Raw genomic sequence first — 18,607 nt, forward strand, 5'->3', positions numbered from 1 at the left:
TGACAAGATGAGTACAACTTTTGCACATCTGTGAGAGGGAACAAAAGAACAAGATCAAAATTTCTCCAAAATCAGTAGACCAGAAAGAACAGAAAATTACCAAAAAAAAAAAGAGCTATTGTATTTACTGTAGCTGCAGTAAAACTACTATGTGGAATAGGTTGAAGTTACTCTGAAGAAGTGTGTAGGAAGACACAACTTTCAGTAAATTGCATTAAAAACTAACCAGGTGGGTAGGTTCCCCTTTGCTGTTATGTAAGCTGATTTAGCTGTCATCGTTGAAAAAGCATAGAATGGCCAGATTTTCCAATTATATTCTCCCAGCGTGAGTAACATGCTCTTTTTGTATCCTGCAAACCCAACCTCGAAAGCTGTACCATTTTCCTTGCTTAAATGCTCCTTTTCATAGCCACATTAAGCCATCAAAATTCCATAACCATGACCTGTACTTCCTTAACTCCAGTTTCTCCTGATTTACTCATCTGTACTAGAATGTCTTGTTTGCCCACAAGGTCAGTAAAAATTATGATTTTATGTTTTAAAACACAGCTCTAAGTGATGCTTCAAAGCCAATTTCCCAAATTAAAATCGATATCTAATGATACTCATGACTTTTAGAAAATAATTTTCTATGATGGTAGATAATTCAGTCAGTGGAGTGTTTGCTATGCAAGTGGAAGGGTCAGTTCACTCTCAAGCACCAGGGGGCTGGAGAGACGGCTCAGCAGTTAAGAGCCCTGGCTGTTCTTTCAGAGGTCCTGAGTTCAATTCCCAGCAACCACATGGTGGCTAACAACCATCCATAGTGAGATCTAGCACCCTCTTCTGGTCTACAGACATATATGCAGGCAGAATACTGTATGCATAATAAATAAATAAATCTTTTTTTAAAAAAAGTCAGGTTTGGAGCAAGGTGAGATGGTTCAACCAGCCAGTGAGGTCTGGTGACCTGACTTTGAAAATCTGGACCCACATAGTGGAAAGAAAAATTGACTCCTACAAGTTGTCCTCTGACATTCATATACTGGCTGTGGCACAGACAGCCACACACATATGGAAGGAAGGAAAGAAGGAAGGAAGAAAAGGAGGAGGGGAGGGGGGTAGTGAAAGAGGGAGAGAGGGAGGGAGGGAGGGAGGGAGGGAGGAGGGAGGGAGGGAAGGAAGAAGGAAAAGATGCTTGGTGGTACACATTTGTAATCCCAGGATGGGGAAGCAAGAAGATTCTTGGGAGTTGCTGGCCATCCACCCTATCTGAATTAATGAACCTCAGGTCTACCTGAGAATCCCTATTTCAAAGAACTAGGTGGATATCTCCTGAGGAATGATACCCGAAGTTAACCTCTGGACTAGACACACACACACACACACACACACACACAGAGAGAGAGAGAGAGAGAGAGAGACAGAGAGACAGAGAGACAGAGAGACAGAGACAGACAGAGACTGAGAGAGAGAGACAGAGACAGAGACCGAGGAAAGCATTCCTTCACAAAGGTATGCAACAAGATGTAGTGGAAAATACATTATTAACAGTATAGCCATAAAACTTTGGGAATGTTGAGCTCTCTGACCATAATCCTGGAAAATAGAAATAGTAATAACACTGAAATGTTGCAAAAATTAGAGTTGGCACATATATATTATTAGGTTTTATATAAATAAGCCTGTGGTATAGATCTTGTCTCACAGCAATTATTCATTAAAATGATAACAATCAACAATCTCTAATGCCCAATATTTCACCAATTCTTTTGTTTATGTAGGTTTTACCTCTTTTATAAATGATTGACACTATTACTTGTGTTTACCAGTTTTTATAATTTAAATAAAAAACCCCAAGTTTTCATGTAGTATTTTTAGAAATCATCCCAGAGGATAAAAGCAAAACGATCTATATCCATTATTTTGACATTTGAAAGCTTTGATATGGGTCTGGACGTTAAGAACTTAATGTTCACTAGAATTAATGTTAATTCCATAGTCTACCTTATCACTTATCTTTTGTACCAGTAAGGTGTATTTTGTACTAAAATGCCTTTAAGTATCAGCCTATGAGATATAAATTGAAAGAGATTATTGAGACAAGCTGATTCAACCTATCTTATTTCACAGGTTACCAAACTGCAAACTTTAGACTTAACATTTGCCATAGATGACCATGAGGGACACAACTTGTCATTGAGCTGAGTCTTAAATCTTAGTATCTTCATTATTCTTTCTTGCCCAGCACTTCTGTGTGTTTGAAGAAAGCTAATTAGATAAATGGTTTCGGCGAGACAAAAACTAGATATTAAAGATCAGTATAATAATTACTTTAAATTTGTTCTTCTCTCATACAATACATCCTAAACACAGTTTCTCCTCCCTCTACTACTCCAAGTGCCCCCAAACACTTCCTCTCTCTCCCAGATCCACTCCTCTTTTTCCACTCAGAAAAGAGCAATTCTCTCAGGGATATAAACCAAACATGGTATAACAAGTTACAAGATACAGTGAGACTATTCCTAAGTGTTAGAAATAAAAAAAAGAAACAAAGAGTCAGAATAGATAATGGTTTTAGAGAGGAAAGAAAGAAACACTGCATTGAACAAGCCTGTTGACAGAATCCCAAAGAAATGAAGAGGATTGTACAATTACAGGAAGTTTAAGAGCAGGCATAGTTCAAGCCAATTATGTGATGGCCAACAAAACTGTATTGTATTCTTTTTCTGTTATATTATTAACTACCTTGGAAAAATATTTGGAAATGGGATCTATTTATGGAAATTAAATTTTAAGAAGATCATTTGTCACAGAATGAGGAGTACCATGAAAGGCTGGCCTCTGGACATGATATGGCTGCTACATTCATGAATTCATAAAAGACATGGTTACGTGCACAAGACCTACACAAGATCAAGAGAGTAACAACACCAGAATATAGGCTGTGTGAAGGGAGAAATGGGAAAAGCAGGGGAACTTTAATTGGAGGGGAGAGACAATATAGAAGGAGAGGAAGGCGAGATAAGTAGCAGTAAGGATATTTGAAAAAAGAAACAAGGAACCATGGTATTCTATATTTTCCTAAATTTTCATATAACACACACAAATGTGGTGTGTGTGTGTGTGTGTGTGTGTGTGTGTGTGTGTGTGTGTAGCTTAAGTTATGACACTCAGGGTGATAATGTTTTCTCCCAAAAGCCATAGGCTGTCTAAGAAAGACCACAGTACCAGACAAGCAAAAATTCCTTTTGAATTATTGGTCAGAGGAGTCTAAGAGACAAATTTTAAAGTAATAAAAATGTAATATGCATTACATTTGGTAATCCAATATCAAATACCATCCCCCCAAAATCCACACAAGTAACACTATGCAGACTGAGCAGGTTGTATTTAGGAATATACCTGTACATACTTGTACATAAAAGCATGCATTAACAATGGGAAAAAAAGGGGGCTATGAATTTGAAAGAGAGCAAGGAGGGACATATGAGAATTTGGAGGGAGGAAAGGATACAACTGTATTATAATCTAAAAAAGTAAGAGACACCAAGTTGAGAAGAAAGTAGGAGGTGTATGGGGACAGGGTAGAAATAGCTCGAAGGAAGAAATGGAAGACAGAAGTGAGGAAGAAAAACTGTACATGCAAGACATTTTCAAAAAATAAAAATTATTTAGGCAACTATCTACAGTTGATTATGGGAAAGTAATGGTAGAGAGCTCCACAGATTGTCCAGGAATCCCTGATGACAGAACGGGACTTCCAGTAAAGACTGTGGCAGTAGAGAAGGGGCTTACCAAGTAACTGCAAAGGAAACAAAAACCCTCAGTCAGTCAGCTTAAGAGCAAACAAGGAGAAAAAGATGGCAAATTGAGGGGGGGCATATTTTATTATTATTTTTTAGACTTAGAAACTCTCATGTATATTTTCATTAATCAAGTCAGGAATATGAGGAAGGAAACCAAGTGTTTGTAAAAACGCAATCACCATTTCCAATATACCAATGTTAGGTTGAATTCGAGACAATTCCATCCAGGTATCCAGGGGCCTGAGAGAGAGAGGCAGATGGCAATGGGAGACATGAATTAGAATGTTATACAACAATGAGTGTTGAACCTGTGCAATGAATATGCTTTTAAAAGAGAGGAGGAGACTGGAAAAAATGTAAGGATCGGGACAGAGTCTTAGCTATTACCCACCTTTGTTTAGAAGAAATAAGAAAACAGTGAAAAAGTGAAAGCCATGCATGGATTATTTGGTGTTGAAAACAATGGCATTTTCAGCTCTGTGATTGAGAATCTTAGATATTAAATGCCGTTATGGAGGGTGTCTCCAATACCTATGAACAACAGTTTCAAATGCAAGCGCCTGTATATACTTGTCCAAACATTAAGATTTATATTAAAATAGTTATTTAAAAGTTGTTAAAGAACTTTAAATGAATGAGCTAACTTGATATAAACACAAAAGTGATTCTAAATAGTTTATTAAAATGAGGGCTTCTAGGTAAGTATATCCAGACTAAGCATTGAATGTTATCAAACTTGCTTTTTTTGGGGAAATATATTTAATCATTTATGATTTTATAAGGCCAACACTGGGTTATTTTCTATCACAGCAGTAAAGCTTACATGGATCTTATTAAAATTCTGTAAATATGTTACTTAGTCTATTACAAGGCCTATTACAATCTTTGTTGGGGGAGCTACACAAACTGAAAAGGGGATGAGAGAAAAGGAAGTTCATTCCAAGACAATTTTAAATGAGAAATTGGAACTTTTCAGTGTTGTCTGAAACCACTCACTGGCATACATGGCAAATGATGATCTTCAAACTAGACTGAGTCACACATTATTGATGACGATACACACTTGTTCCACAATTGTTTTTCATGATTAAGTCCAGAGCTGTCAGTGTGTGATATTGCTTTTGTCTTCAAAAGAGCTAATGAGTCAGTTCTGACTGCAAGTGAGTCATGACTTAACTAATTGGATAACTTTGAGGAATTTACCTTTCAGTATTAATTTATGTTTCTATAAAATGAATGGGTTGAACTTGTTTACAGAAGAACTCACTTTTTTTTTTACAATTTTTTTTATTTTATAATTTAATTTAATTTTACATATCAGCCACGGATTCCCCTGTTCTCTCCACGCCCCCTGCCTTCCTCCTAGCCCACCTCCCATTCTCATCTCCTCCAGGGCAAACAGGGCAAAGACTCCCCTGGGGATTCACCTCACCCTGGTAGATTCAGTCCAGGCAGGTCCAGTCCCCTCCTCCCAGGCTGAGCCAAGTGTCCCTTAATAAGCCCCAGGTTCCAAACAATCAGCTCATGCACTAAGGACAGGTCCTGGTCCCACTGCCTGAGTGCCTCCCAACCAGTTCAAGCTAGTCAACTGTCTCACTTATTCAGAGTTGGGGGTTCCTCAGCTATTTGTTTTTAATTTACAAGGTATTGAATTGGAACATTGGATCACAGCATGTATTTTCATCAAAATTCTGTGTAGCTAGAAGTTTTCTCCATCCTGCCCAGTCCCGACAGGCCCCACATTCCTCCAGCCTGGTGGTCCATCAGATGCTTACAAAATAATTACTCAGAGGCTTATATGAATTATAACTGCTTGGCTATTCACTCAGGCTTATTATTGACTAACACGTACACTTAAATTAACCCATTTCTATTAATCTATGTTTTGTCACATGTTCCGTGGCTCTACCAGTCTGCTGGCATGTTGTTCCTTCAGCAGCACTGGCATCTCCTCACTCAGCCTTCCTCTTCCCAGAAATCTCCTCCTCTGCTCATCCTGCCTATATTTCCTGCCTGGCTACTGGTCAATCAGCATTGTATTTATCACCCAATCAGAGCAATGCTCATTCATAGCATACAGAACAACATTCCCATTATTTCCTCTTTTCTTTCTATTCAAAAGTAAGGTTTTTAACTTCAACATAGTGAAATTACATATAACAAAACAGTTATCAAGCAAGAATTATAGTTATAATATCTAATCTATTTGTATTTGGCAAAATTAAAGAAAATTCTATCATCTATCCTATATTTGTGAATCTAAAGTTTCCTATCTAATTTATCTTCTATCATAACCAAGGAAAATAATAATTATAACTATTTAGTCTTCAACTACACCAAAGACCCAAGAAGGATATAATATTATGTAAGTAAACAGAAAGAACATTACAAGCAACTTCCAAAAATCTAGAATGACAGAGACAGCTGGCTACCTGGACAGTTACCCAAAGTTCTTCTGTAATGTTGGGGCATCCATCTTCAGTCTACAGGCCTAGAGTCTCTCAGTTGCTTCTCTCTGTGTCCTATAGAATGTCTGTCAGTTTCTTAAGCAAAGCAGGAACCTGAAGGACCATCTCACCTTGCAAAGTTCAGTGGTCACCTTTCTATGGGTCCTGCATGTCCAGTTGATACAACATTTTTTTCAAGCAGTCCAGGCAAGAAGATTTTTTTGCCCAAATGGTTATTTTTGCCAAGAAGAGGATAAATTCCATATGGAGTGTCTTTGATGCCCATCTTTCTCTTTGAAATAATTCAGTGCTGCCAGAAGCAGATGTGCCTTGTTGTCCAGAAAGTCTAAGTTTTTAAAGCATTTTAAATGCCATATTCTGTAGGTCTTTGAAGTGTTTGAAGATTATCTACTTATATGAATTATATCTATGTATACTTAGAAAACTTAACATGACTATAAGTTTGACTACCATAGAAGACTAATTATTAATCTGTTTCTTAATTATCCATTACAATTTAAAAGCATCACAGAAACATAACACCTTAAATAAGAGATGTACTTACAGTATAACAAAATTAACTTTAAATTTGTATCAATAAACTAAAATTTATAGCAATGTAAAACACTTCAAACAAATTTCTGTTTAAAAGTAGGTTCAACAATCCACCCTTTTATCCTATCATATCTATATCCTATAATTTTTATGTCATATCTTCCTTTCTTCTTTTAGAAAGATATTGACTATGACCAATAACAATTTGTAACCAACAACCTAAACAAAGACAAACATCTATAGTCCATTTTTTGGGAATGTGGGTGTAGTTTTCTAGGTTACTTCCTGCTAATAAGGGGCACTGTATTCTTATGGGGATACAAATAAAGTTTTAGGATTATGGTCAAGTTCTGGCTAGAGTAGTGTGTGAGGCTATATTCTCTGAGCAAGTTGCCTTGAAGTTGATTTTAGATATTGGATGATCTGGGGTATGTTGTCATTGGAGACCTTCAGGGTGTCTTGGCTGGACAAGCCATATTAGTCTGGAAGCAATCCACAGGTTATCATCATCTGTGGAAACAAAAGCAGAACCTCTTTTCTAAAGCAATGTATCCTTAGACATAGATTTTGAAATCAAGATATCTTTAAAATATATATATTAGTTTAACTCAACAGCTTTTATAATCAAATGTCTTTCTGAAGTTAAAATTCCAACAACAATATTATCCAGACTCTCTGTGTGATTTTCATTTCTATGTGGCTTATATTTTATAGTACTTTTACTTTCTCTTTAAAGACTTTATTTTTTTAAATATCCATTTCTTTATATAACTGTCCATATTCCTTTTGCTCTCTCTTCCAAGCCTATGTACATTTTTACAGACTCTGTAAACAGTGTAGAGTTTTGTTCTATCTGGATCTGTCTTATTGTGAATCTATTGCTTTAAACTGCAGAGTGGTTTGGGCCTCGGCTGCTGACTCTCCACCCCAACTTTTTAACATGGCAGTGGTATATTTATCATCAGTTCTGGGAGCCATGAGTACCATCAACTCTCAGAAACAGTGGGTCTATGTCTTCATTAAAGCAGCGTATAGTCCAGAAACATTTTTTTTTTTTTTTGTACTAGCAAAGGCTAAATCCACCATGCACCACACTGCTGTGGCGGGAATCCGCAGCCATGCCACTTAGCTCATGGTGGCTGGTGGCCAGTTCCATCTTGCAGGCAGCTGTCAGGAGACAAGTCTGCACTACTCCTGGCTTGAGACTATGAGACCAGGAAGCCTAATGTGGCTCCTTTTCTGTGCTTTTAGAATCTTTAAGCTTTCTTAGGTCTATGTGGATCAATGCCCAATGGTGGTGTCTCCTGACTCAGCCTTCCTCTTCCCAAAATTCTCCTCCTCTGCTTATCCTGCCTATACTTCCTGCCTGGCTACTGGCCAATAAGAATTTTATTTATCAACCAATCAGAGCAACACACATTCACAGCATACAGAATGACATTCCTATCACTTCTGCTACGCAAGATCATAGATCTGTAACATACACATGAATATGTGATACAAATATGAGTAAAACAAAGGCCGGGCGTTGGTGGCACACGCCTTTAATCCCAGCACTCGGGAGGCAGAGCCAGGCGGATCTCTGTGAGTTCGAGGCCAGCCTAGGCTACCAAGTGAGCTCCAGGAAAGGCGCAAAGCTACACAGAGAAACCCTGTCTCGAAAAAACCAAAAAAAAAAAAAAAAAATATATGAGTAAAACAATGAGTGTGACTATTAAGTTTATGTGGAAATAGATTACATGGGAAAATAAATACAAAATTTATAAAAAAAATAAATTAAAATAAATTCTTCTTTTAAGGAAGAAAAGCTTCTGAGAAGTATGGATAGAATACAGTCAGGTTGCTTGCTCAAAAATAGTAGTGTGTATATTTTATGTAATTATATAAAAATGTGAATTCAATAAATAGAAAGCATGAGACAACCTCAGCTACAGGTATGATATACTTTTGTGTGATTGATTGGGGAAAAAGAGTAGCTCAATCTCCATCTAGACTTTGTTAGTGCCTGAAAAAGCTCCCATAAATCATTGCACATCCACAGGCTGTCAAGCAGGTAGACACAGAATTTTTTTTTTACTTAATGGTACAGAAGGAGTACATTGTTGAGTTTATTGTCTGCCTATACTTCAGTAAAATTATAAATCAATTCCAGGAGTTTCATAAAGCTCATTATTAAATCTGAATGCAAGAGAAATCAAAATACAATTAGATTGACATCATACCTTGATATATATAAACATTGTTCAAAGAAGAGGGTACCGACTTTTACTAGTAAATAAAGTTAAAAATGCCATTTATCCAGCAAGTTCTCAGCATTTTTCAAAACACAGTGATAGACAGAGTTGAGACTCTAGAGAAGTGGGGTATATATTACATTATTGCTAGAGAAATTGGCATCAGCTCAATCCCAAATATGCATCTTTTAACTAAAAAATTAACTGCTATGATCTTTTTAATAAAACATATATACAAACAAAATAATCAAAGGAGAATGTTGTATGTTGCAATTCATATATAATACCAAAAATTGAATGTAAATCTTAAAATATTTTTGTACAAATGAAGACATCAGAAAATGAATGATGTGGTATTATAGTGTGGATGTATAAAGAGATCACTACACATTACATAAAGAAGAAAGCATCAGAAATGTAAAATGATTATTTGTAGCTTCACCATTTTTACTTATCTATGATGCATAAGTCAGGAAATATAAGGAAGAGTATGGATATTAAACCATAAGAGTAGTTATTTGTGGGGAGTATTTTTGTGAGGAGAATTTAGTAGAACTTACACTTTTTGGAATACAATTCACCATGTCATAATCAGTGTTTGTAGTGTGATAAAGTTAGGGGTTTTTTTTGAGATTATAATGTAATTACAATATTTCTTCCTTCCTTTTTCTCCTTATAAACTCTCAATATATCTTGCCCCATTCACCTTCAAATTCATGGCCTCTTTCTTTAACCAATTTTTATTATATATATATATATATATATAATATGTTTAGTCTGTATGACCTTGCTTGTGTATGTTTTCAGGGCTGACTATTTGGTACTAGACTATCAATTGCTGAGTTTCTTCCATGGGGAAGACCACCTCTTCCTCTTGCCGTATTCCTTAGTTGCCCATAGTTCTTTGTATTGGGTTGAAGCCTCATGAGCTCTTTCCCATCCAGTTTGGAATGCCCATTGCCATTATCCTTCTTCAGCTCATGTCCTTCTTCAGTGAAGTCAGTGAGGCTTTGTGGATATAGCTTCTGACATTACTAGGAGACACAGTCTCAAAATAAGCTCCCTGATCCTCTTGCCTTTACTAACTTATGAAACCTAAGAACCACATCAATGATCACCATGGCACAATAAAGTTAGTTTTAAGACATAAATACTTTATCATGAATTTAACATATAAAAGGGCATTATGGCATTAATGTAACCCATGAAGGACCTTTACACATAAATTCTTCATACCTTAAACTATACTGGACATCACTACTGTATCTATACTATTTCAAAATGGTTAATTAAAATGATTATTAGAGGCTGAATAGTAAGTATTCCAAATGAAACAAGCTGTGGTATGACAAGGTAGAAATGCATGGCTGGTTAGAAATGTATAAAATCTGGAAAAGTTTTGACTAGTCCTTCTCCTTGATCCTCAGTATCCCTGTGTGTAAAGAATGGGAAGAGTGATTTCTCAAGTGAGTTTTAGTTTTTATATATTTAGTTACTTATCTTGTTTGGATGCTTGTGTTCATATTTTTATTTGCTTTACAATTAAGAGCAATTTTCAGAATTTAGAAGGCCAACAGGGAGGAGAGTGAGTGGAGATGGAGGAGAAGGGAGGGTGGGAAGAACAGGAGGAAGAGAGGAAGAAGAGAAGGAGTGTAGACCAGCCTACAATTATGTATCATATCCACTCTTTGTGAACTTATTTTTAATAGTTTTCAAATATAGCTGTAATATGAATATAGCACTAAATCAAAGGATGTTTTGAAGAGTCTACAAAACATAAAATTCTTTTAAAGTATGGGGGATGAGAAGTGTGGGTGTGTGTATCTGTCTGTGATTCTCTCTGTATGTATGTTTGTATTTCTGTATCTGGTGTGTGTGTGTGTGTGTGTGTGTGTGTGTGTGTGTGTGTGTGTGCATTTGTTCATCATGTCTGTACAGCTAGTGCGCAACTATATGAGAAAAAAAGCTAACACTAAATATATTCAGATTTATAAAGACTTCAAGCAGGCCATAAAGGCTGCCCACTAGAGAAAATGTATTTCCCCTACACACTTTTTCTCTTATTTACCTAGAAGACAATTTTATCGTCTTCTTCACTTTCAAACACTGTCTTTCAACACCGCCTCTCTAAATCTCAGTCAGCTGATGGTTGCTTCCTGTCTCACTTGAAGTGCTGTGAAGAAACTTCCAGTCCCCACACACCTACTCACATCTGTAGTGATATATCCCACCATCTCATTCCTACTTGAGACCAACTATTTCCTTACTAAGACCAATTCTTCTCCTTGTATAGATGTTTCTATTTCACTCACTAACCCTGAAACATCAGCTCACTGATTTCCCATTCTCTGTCCTTTAATTTTTTAATTAAAACAAAATTGCTTCATTTCTCCCTTTCCATTTAGTCCTTTAGACTCCTCCCATGTGCTTTTACATTTTATTTGCTTTTGATTTTTTTTTTACAATGCAGCATACCACATAACAGGTTTGACTGAAATTTTCTTACACATTTTGTCTTTGTTAATTTTTCTCCTCAACTCCATTCTCTATCCTTCATTCATTCCTGCTGGTTCCCTTCCTCATCTCAGAAGCCCCATTATTACATGCATGAAGAATATGGTACTCTTTCTATGTTTATGAACATATGTGTGTGTGTGTGTGTATGTGTGTGTGTGTGTGTTAGTACTAACATATGAAGAATAGCCAATATGATGGTTCATCTTAAAATTCATCACTCAGTAGAGTCAATGAATTTTATTTACATACAACCTAACTCCAGACAACCACCACATTAGAGAAAGTACTACATCTTCTTTGACATAATCTTGTTTGACATTTCAAATATTAAAACATGGGTATTTTGTCAACAGTTCTCTTACTCTCTCATGTTTTCATGGGGAGTGACAATATAGACAACAGGCTTCTTCTTACTTGGAGGAAATCTTGCTTTATCTGGATTATATAATATTTTAGTTTAAAAGAAAACAGGGGAAAATGACTTTGGAATGCTAGATTTGCCAATTTTGTTTTTCTGTTCTATATTCTTCTGTTCTCTCTAGACACGTGGTATGAAAAAATGGCCTGTGTGGGTAGCCTGGGCTTTCCTGGCTGTGTTGGTTATAGGTGGACAACTCTTATCAGATTCAGATAAAAGAGAGGGAAGTAGATAAGGTCAATGGCCATATACTTTAAAGTGTTTGTCAGTTACACAAGTAGTCCTTAAGTATCCATCCCTAATTCTCTTGTATCTACTTCAAAATTGTTTAGAATCAAAGTGATGAAATAAGAGACACCATTATTGAATCTGTTAAAAATCCAACACATTCAAGAACAGGGATATTGATTCTAAGGGCCTTGATTTTTTAGGTATAGCCTGAAGCAAGAAGGATATGATGGGAAGACAGAGACTCCAGTCATTTTGACTTCTAACACAATTTCTCTTACTTATTGGAATGCTTTTTATAGAGTGAAGTTATTTGATTTCTTGTTACCTCTCTCCCAGACTCATTCAATGCATGAATGAATACTTTACTAGTTTGTTAAAGAGTAAATGATGTTCATAGAATGCTTACCAAGAAGCCTGATACAAATGTGTACAGCAAGAATCATTGTCTTCCCCTTTTGTCAATAACCCACTGAGCAAATAACTGAAATCAAGGAGAAAGATTGTATTTAAGAACTACACAATGTTGAATGGTGGAAGCAACATTTTTCAGCAAATGGCAAGTATTAAATTTTGAAAAGAAAACAACATAAATTTTTCTTTGAAAGTGGAGAGATCTCATACTAGCAACTTAACAGCACAGCTGAAAGCACTAGAGAAAAAAGAAGCAAGCTCACCCAAGCTAAGTACAAGGCAGGAAGTAATTAAACTTGGAGCTGAAATCAATATACTAGAAACAAAGAGAATAATACAAAGAATTAATGAAACAGAGTTGATTCTTTAAAAAAAATCAATAAGATAGACAAACCATTATCTAAACTAACAAAAAGATAGAGAGGGAGAGAGAGAAGAGAGGGAAGAGAGAGGAGAGAGAAAGAGAGAGAGAGGAGAATATCCAAATTAACAAAATCAGCAGACACCTAAGAAATTCAAAGAATCATTATTTTATACATTAAAGGCCTGTATTCCACAAAATTATAAAATCTAAAAGAAATGGACATTTTTTACAATAGATACCACTTACAAAAATTAAATCAAGAGAAGACACATGGACATATGACCCGAGGAAATAGAAGCAGTCATAAAAACAAAAACAAACAAAATGGGGCCAGATGGTTTTAGTGCAGAATTCTACCAAACTTTTAAAGAGCAGCTAACACGAATACTTCTCAATTTATTCCATAAAATAGAAACAGAAGGAACATTGCAAAATTCATGTTATGAGGGCACAGTTATCCTGATACTCAAACCACACAAAGATTCAACAAAGAAAGAGAATTACAAACAAATTATACTCATGGACATGGATGCAAAAATACTCAATATAATACTGACAAACTGGATCCAAGAACACATCAAGAAGATCATTCACCATGATCAGCTAGGCTTCATCTCAGAGATGCAGGGATGGTTCAACATACTAATATCAGCTGATGTAATTCACCATATAAACAAACTGAAATTTAAAAAAAATATGTGACCACCTAATTAGATGCCGAGAAAGCCTTTGACAAAATCTAGCACTGCTTCAAGATAAATGTCTTGGAGAGATTAGGGGTACAAGAGTCAGACCCAAACATAATAAAGGCAATTTCCAGGGGGCCAATAATCAACATCAAATTAATGGGTAGAAACTCAAAGCAATTCCACTAAAATCATGAACAAGACAAGGCTTTCTATTCTCTCCATATCTATTCAGTATACTAAATGAAAATTAGGCTGGAGAAATAAAACCACTGAAGGTAATCAAGGGGTTACACAGTGGAAATGAAGAATTCAAGGTATTGTTATTTGCAGATGATATGATAGTATACATAAATGACTCCAAAAATTCTACTAGGAAACTCCTACAGCTGATAAACATCTTTAGTTAAGTGGCTAGATACAAACTAACTAAGAAGAATCAGCATCCTGTCTTTATACAAATGATAAATGAGCTCAGAAAAAAATTAGGGAAAAATACCTTTCACAATAGCCACAAATACTATAAAAAAAATCTTGGGGTAACTCTAACCAAGCAAGTGAAAGACTTGTAAAAATTTCAAGTCTTTGAAAAAAAATTGAAGAATATATTAGATGATGGAAAGATCTCCCATGTTCATGGATTGGTAGAATTAACGGTAAAAATGATCATTCTAACAAAAGCAATCTACAGATCCAACACAATCCTTATAAAAATTTCAACACGATTCTTTCTTTACAGATCTCAAAGGGTAACACTCAACTTCATCTGTAAAACAAACAAACAAACAATAAAATCAGGATAGCTAAAACAATCCTGTATAATAAAAGAGCATCCAGAGGTGTCACCATCCTGGATTTCAAGCTGTACTACAGAGCAATAGTAATAAAAACTTCATGGTATTAACATAAAAAGAGAGATGTTCATCGGTGGAGTCCCAGACATAAATGCACACACCTATAGCACCTGATTTTTGATAAAGAACCCAAAATACACAATGGAAAAAAAAAAAGAAATATTCTTCAACAAATGGTGCTGGTCTAACTGGATGTCAGCGTGTAGAAGAATGCAAACTGATCCATATCTATTGCCCTGCACAAAATTCAAGTACAAGTACAAGACCTCAACATAAAACCAGACACACTGAACCTAATGGAAAAGAAAGTGAGAAATAGCTTTGAACTCACTAGGCAGAAGACAGTTCCCTGAACAGAACAATAGCACAGACACTGAGAACAACAATCAATAAATGAGACCTCCTAAAACTGAAGTTTCTGTAAGGCAAAGGGCACTGTCAAAGTGACAAAACATCAGCCTACAGAATGGGAAAAGATTCTCACCAACTTCACATTAAACAGGGGACTAATCCAAAATATTTAAAAAACTTAAGAAACTAGGCAACATCAAAGCAATAATCCAATTAAAAAAATGGGGAACGGATCTAAATAGAGAACTCTTGAATGACTGAAAAACATTTTAAAAATGTTCAGCATCCTTAGCCATCAGGGAAATATAAATCAATAATACTTTAAGATTCCATCTTTCACCTGTCACAATGTCTATGATAAAAAAAAAATACTAGTGACAGTTCATTTCAGCAGGGATGTGGATCAAGGGGAATGCTCCTCCATTGCTGGTAGAAATGCCAACATGTACAGCCACTGTGAAAATCAATATGGAGGTTTCTCAGAAAATTGAGAATTGATCTACCTCAAGACCCAGCTATACCACTCTTGGGCATATACCCAAATGACGCTCCATCCTATCACAAGGGCACTTGCTCAACCATGTTCATTGTAGCTTTATTCATAGTAGCCAAAATCTGCAAATAACCTAAATGTCCCTCAACCCAAGACTGGTTAAGAAAAATGTGGTACATTTACACTCAGCTGATAGAAACAATGACATCATGAAATTTTCAGGCAAATGGATAGAACTAGAAAAGATACTCTGAGTGAGGTAACCCAGACCCAGAAAGACAAAAATGTTAAGTACTCACTTATAAATGGATAGTAGCTGTTAAGTAAAGGGTAACCATGGTACAATCCACAGACCCAGACAGGCTAAGTAACCAGAAGGGCTCAAGGTGCAATGTGTGGATCTCCTTGGAAAGTGAAATAAAATAGATTTTGTGGGTGGACCGAGGGCAAGTTGGGATGGGAACAGGAGAGATCAGTTTGGAGGTGTGAGGAGGTGGAGGAAGAAAGTACTCAGGGAGATGACTGCAATTGGAGGACATAGAGGTGATGTAGAAACCTAGTGCAGTGGAAACTCCCTGGAATCCATGAGGGTGATCCTAGTGAAGTCCCTAGTAATTTGTAATACAAATTAGCTCAACCTGGCCATCTTCTATAACAAGACAAGACTCATCAGCCACAAAACCTTCGACCTTCAATCTGTCCTTCTTGCAAGATGTGTTGGGATAATGGTGGTACAGAACTTGTGGGAATCCAAGGCTTAGGCCAGGAGAGGGGACCCATGCCTGACACTGACTGGATAGCCAGGAACCAGAGGCAGGACAGCCTAAAGAACCAGGATAGAACCAAACAGTACTGGCAAAAGAACAATAAAGGAACTGAAATGATTCCTAATGATATTATGGTATCTGTTATACTCATAGATCAGTGCCTACCTCAGGTATCATGAGAGGAGCACCGTCAAGCAACATGGGAACAGATACAGAGACCCACAGACAAATGACAGGTGGAGCCAGGGGAATCCTTTAGAAGAGGAGGAGGAAGAATTGTAGGAGCCAGAGGGGATTGACAAGGATACCGTGAGAACTTTGCTCACAGAATCAACTAAACCGAGCGCATAAGAGCTCACAGAATCAACTAAACCGAGCACATAAGAGCTCACAGAGACTGGAGACAAACAAGGACCCTATATGTGTCTGAACTAGGTTATTCCATATACCTTAGGATTGTACATCTTGGTGTTCTTGTGGGACTCTCAAAAGTGGGAGCAGGGGGTGTCTCTGACTCTTTTGCCTATGGTTGGGACATTTTTCCTCCTACTGGGTTTCCTAGTCCAGCTGTGATATAAGGGTTTATGCATAGTCTCATTGTAACTTGTTAGGCCGTATTTAGTGGATATCCCTTGGAGGCATTTTTTTAAAGGGGAATGGAGGAGTAGTGGATGGGGGTGTTTGGGAAGACACTGGGCAGAGTGGAGGAGTGGAAATTGAAATTGGTATGTAATGTATGTCAGAAATATAAAAAAAAATCTTTTGAAACTGAAGGAGACAAGTGAAAAAAAAAAGATGCCAGACAATCTGTCCAAACTATCTACAGTAGCTAATGTGGGTGGATTAAAAGGACCCCGAACCCTTCCAGCTCACTACTTATGTTCTGCATAATTACATTGCTTATTCCTTCCACAAGCTGCTTTTGGACTCTGAGAACAGCCAGATGTTCTCTGTGTTGGAACACTGACACCCACTGGTTATTTCTAATAGTGACCAATACACACTTCCTTAAAAATAAAATTCCTCACAAATGACAATCCTGATAGATATCTGCAAGGTCAAGGGGGTATTACAGATGCACATATTGAGAAAAGAGGAGAAAGGGTAACTCACAAGCTTAAGAGGAATAGTCAGTGAACTGGTAATGTTTGACAAGTAAGAACACAGTGGTCAGTTATTTCCACCCTCAATCTGTACAAAGAAATCTCAAGAGTTATCTCCTAAAATATACCTTATAAATATTTGAATCAAGTAAATTTTTTTTTGTTTTTGTTTTTTTGTTTTTCGAGACAGGGTTTCTCTGTGCAACAGCCCTGGCTGTCTTGGAACTGGCTTTGTAGACCAGGCTGGCCTTGAACTCACTGAGAGCCACCTGCCTCTGCCTCCCAAGTGCTGGGATTAAAGGTTTGCGCCACCACTGCCCGGCTTGAATCAAGTAATTTTAAAACTTGTCTAAAATGATAAACAGGTGAACAAGACTGCCTTGATCATGGCTCCCTATCTCTGGAGGTACCCAGTGGAAGTTGTAGGTGATGTGGAGAAACATCCGTTTAAAGCACTGAGTGAGTGATATGCAAGGGCTCAGAGTAAACCTGAGATTATGCAGCTTAGAAGGTAATAGCTCTCATAATGAAAGCTAACTCCACAAATATACAAATTATGGAAATGTGTTTTTAATTTTAAAAATTCCACTAGATTTAGAAATATGGGTGTTTCCCAAACCGAGTCTTTGCTATCAGTCATCAATTTCAATTACTCATTATAGCAAAATATTAGAGGTATCTATAATTTTCCACATATGAGATAATTTTTGTCACTCCATATAGAATGACTCACTCTCTCTTTCCTCATAATTCCTGACCTTTTTAAAACTTCAAGTTTCATGATAAAACTAATCTTGGTTATAAAAGTAACCAATCTGTCTAGCTGGTAGAACCACATTCTGAGGTCATGTTAATTTTGAGGAACTAGAGGCTTTTGAGAAGTTCAGCTGAGATCCATTCTGGTGAAGAGTCAGAGGCTTTCAGTCTGAGGAAATAAGAGCAACTGTGGAATTGGCCAGGTAAGGTTGGCTGTAGCTTGTTCTGTTTCTCTAATCTTTCAGCATTCACTCCAATATCTCGCTCCATGTTTTTTATTTATAAGACCATGTAGCAGTTAGTGTTACAGGAGGGTTTTAATAAATTCATATTTAAAGAGAAAACATTTACCTCAGGTACCTGGAATAATTTTTGTACATAAATCACTGCACATAAAATCAGTTGTCAACAAAAAGGAGAAACAATCTCCCTATTTAATGCCAATTATTAAGGATAACATTTTAATTTTATTTATATATTTGTGTGTGTGTGTGTGTGTGTGTGTGTGTGTGTGTGTGTGTGTATGCACGTGCATGCACATGTGTTTTGGGGGGTTGGGTAGGCAATGCATGTGTGCATGTGGAAGTCAAAGGACAACTTTCAGCAGTCAGTTCCTTCCACCATGTTGATTC

The sequence above is a fragment of the Peromyscus leucopus genome, chromosome 4 (assembly GCF_004664715.2).
Source record: "Peromyscus leucopus breed LL Stock chromosome 4, UCI_PerLeu_2.1, whole genome shotgun sequence".
NCBI lineage: Eukaryota > Metazoa > Chordata > Mammalia > Rodentia > Cricetidae > Peromyscus > Peromyscus leucopus.